This window comes from Acartia tonsa, chromosome 10, assembly GCF_053477335.1.
Source record: "Acartia tonsa isolate MP-2025a chromosome 10, ASM5347733v1, whole genome shotgun sequence".
NCBI classification, from domain to species: domain Eukaryota; kingdom Metazoa; phylum Arthropoda; class Copepoda; order Calanoida; family Acartiidae; genus Acartia; species Acartia tonsa.
This window is the reverse complement of record NC_137269.1, coordinates 49,946,412-49,949,912: the sequence shown is the minus strand read 5'-3', so window position 1 is coordinate 49,949,912 and position 3,501 is coordinate 49,946,412. Positions and strand designations below refer to the sequence as shown.

At 32.5% G+C, this 3,501-nt stretch overlaps 1 long non-coding RNA gene across 1 annotated transcript; it reads right to left on the bottom strand.

Annotated features, from left to right (window-relative positions):
• Nucleotides 1-516: 516 nt before the first annotated feature.
• LOC145329294 (uncharacterized) lies at nt 517-2,791 on the bottom strand. Its single transcript, XR_013882855.1, has 4 exons — nt 2,743-2,791; nt 1,548-1,733; nt 1,195-1,258; nt 517-719 (listed from the first exon to the last, which is right to left on the bottom strand). It is a non-coding gene; the product is annotated as an uncharacterized LOC145329294 (long non-coding RNA).
• Between the last annotated feature and the right edge of the window lie 710 nt (nt 2,792-3,501).

Sequence of the window (3,501 nt, the reverse complement as noted above, 5' to 3'; positions counted from 1 at the left end):
GAACATTAAACTCAATGAATCAAACAATCAAAATTGACTAAATTCCCCAAAGTTGTTAAGCCTACGAGTGAGAATTTATTATAAAACTTTGGGTACTAGAATAACAAACAACCAATTGTCCCCTCTCTCTCTCTGACCCTAAGGGCAAATATAATTAAGTGAGGGACAGGGATACTTATATAGATATACTGCCAGGGATCTAAAGGGATAAGACAATGGCCGATAAATTGATGTACATCCCTAATGATAATACAAAACTTATGCCCTCTGTAGATTAAAATTAGTGGTTGAAACGTTTGAACACTGAACTAATGAATCAACCCTTATTATGATTTATTAAAGTCCCCAAAAAATATCATATAAGGAATAAAAAAAACTTTGCGCTAATTCGATATTACTAATCCTCAAACAGAATCATAAAAAAAAATAAAAAGAAAACATTACAGACCCACAAACAAACAGACAGACCAATCTACACATAGTAGAGTAACAGAGCTACAATTACAACGAGGTATTAACAATTAAAATTTATTATATATAAATTATAAAAAAAATTAAATGACAATAATTAAATTATTTTGGATGGTGGTGTGAGGGGCATGCACAGGAACGGCAGGGAGGAGGGTGGGGGGGGGGGGGGGGTATGGTGTTTTTATATTCTTCTCTTGGGAGAGGTGTGGTGAAATCCTCTCTGGTAGCTGATTGGTAGCTGCCAATCACTTAAATAAATATATATTAGAAATAATAATAATAAAATTTAGTTTTCAATTAAATTATTTTTAAAAGCGATGTTTTTTTCTGCAATAAGGAACAGTTCGCCTGTCTGTCCCATACATCTCTTAATTTAGTCATTTAAGAATCATCCTATTGATTTCTAACTTTGAATAGTGATTCCTATAATGATTAGATACAATTCAAAAGGAGTAGCATCATTAACAGAAACTTTAAATTTTATCTTACTTTCATGTTTATATTTTTATAGCTTGTTTGGATGATGATTCTTAGGAAGATAAGGCACAAAGTAATTTGTTTGTATGTTTTATCCTTCCTTATTGTCCTAGGAATCATTGTTTAAAAAAAACTTTCTGGTAACAATAATAGAGGTACTGAATTATACCTAACAGGAATCATCATGTGAATGGACGTACAGACGACCCTAATTGTGAAAAAGCTTCGCTTTTAAAGACTTTTTACCTATTGTTGGTGTATCTTCTATGTGTGTGTGGCCTATACATAGTTAATGGTCTGTCAATCTTCCCTGAAAAGAATAAAATATACATAAACTAAATAGTCATAAGATAATAGGATACTTTTTGTTTCATTGGTACCCAAAGTTTTATTATATTGGTATCCAAAATTTTATTATATTGGTATCCAAACTTTTTTTTGCATAGGTACCCAAAGTTTTACTATATTGGTATCCAAAGTTTTATCATATTGGTATCCAAAGTTTTATTATATTGCTATCCAAACTTTTTTTGCATTGGTACCCAAAGATTTATTACGTTGGTACCTAAAGATTTATTACATTAGGAGAACTTGTTTACCTATCGTACTGTATCCCAGGAATAGCCAAGAAGCAAAATAAATCTAAAAAGTATGTGGGGGGCAGATGTAAAGGTTGTCAATTTTACTTTGTGTTGCCCCCCAGCAACGAATAGGTTTCGTGATTTTTTTTCAAATTAAATTTTGCTGTTGGTATAAGCTGGCTGTACTATCTAGTACAAACTTTCCTGAAAAGAATTAAACATTGAATTGCAATTTTACATTATCTCACAGTGAGATAGCGTAAAGTGGCGTAATAAAATAAAGTTGATCAATGAGAGGCCAGTTAACACTGTAATTGACCAATGGTAAAATTTATACTGGCCTCTCATTGGTTATTTTATCGTTTGACGTCAGCCTTTTTACGCTGTCTCCATCACAGTTTTATGTATATCAGGGGGGGGGAGATGCCAATGACAATTAAATGATTCTACAGGTTTTTTTTAAAAGCGAAGATTTTCTACAATTAGGGTCGGTCCATCCGTCCGTCCGTCCGTCCGTATGTCTGTCCGTCTGTCCATCCGAGATATTCGTTAATTTAGGCATGTTAGAATTGTCCTATCAATTTCAAACTTTGCATGATTATTCCTGTAGTAGTTTAGAAAGCGTAGCAACTCTATAATCATTACCAGAATGTCGATACGTCCATTTCAAACAGGTTGATTTTTCTACTTTTTTAACAACAAATTTTGATGTGATCTAATTATCTGTTTGATCTGATTTTTTGTATATTTATTCCTGGAACAACAAAGGACAATATTATAAGTGAAGCAACTCTATAATCAAGTCCTAAAAATGTAAGTATATCCATAAACATTATCCTGTATCAAGCAGTTTTTCAACAAATTTACTTATAATTTTCCTTCGACTCTTATACTTCTATATTCTGATTATTCAGTTCAGACACTATACAAGCGTTAATGTCCGTTTGTCCTACCGTTTCAGTGCTTCGCTTTTATGGATGTTGTCATCCTTGTTTATCCCTATAATTATAGACTACCAAAGAGAGAATTCTATAACAGATTTGTTGCAATCTTTTTTATCTATTATTCTATTCCTTGTTCTGTGAAGATTAAAATCAAAAGCAATTTTGAAAATACAAAGAATCGGCCCTTAAGGGGCGTTGGCACGAAAGGATCTATTACCAAAATTTAAAATAAAATTGAAATAATATTTAATCAAAAAGTTTATGTATACCTTGCAACTATAATGCGTGGCCTTTCTGTATGACAAAATGATAAAGACTAATAACAGTGTGATAAGCATTTATTATATATTCAACAAAACCGTAAAAAAAAGTTTTGTTTTGATATTATATTATTTTTTTATGACATAGATACAGATCTTTACATCTATTGACAATAAATCTATGTGTATCTACTTAAATTAGAGTGTCTCTTATGTCATTAAAAGTTTGGACACTACGAGTTTGAAATAATTTATCAAGATTCAATAAAAGTAGCAAGCCGGCTATTAAGGAAGCATACTTATCAAACTTTTGGGAAAGAAAACAATTAAACTAGGTCATATCATCATCAGGCGCATCTCTCTTTTTGACTGTTGAGTCCAGAGAATACGGACACCTTGTTCCTCCATGAATTTCTTTTTTTGGCAAGTGCTTCAGCTTCTCCCCATGTTAATTCCAAATCAAAGAGGTCCTTTTCAGTGCTCCGCCTCCAGGTCATTTTTGGTTGTCCCCGTTTACGTTTACCAGTGGTGGGGTTCCATTTTAAGCACTTTTTTGGAAACCTATTTTGTTCCATTCTGAGCACATGTCCTAGCCACCTTAGTCTTTTATATTTCACTTCTGCTTCAATACTATTGCACTTCGTCTTAGCATGCAGCTCAATGTTTGATATTTTGTTTGGCCAGAATATTTTGCAAATTCTTCTTAGGCAGCTATTGTGAAATGCATTAAGTTGATTTGTTTCAGTTTTCACAGTTCTCCAGCATTCA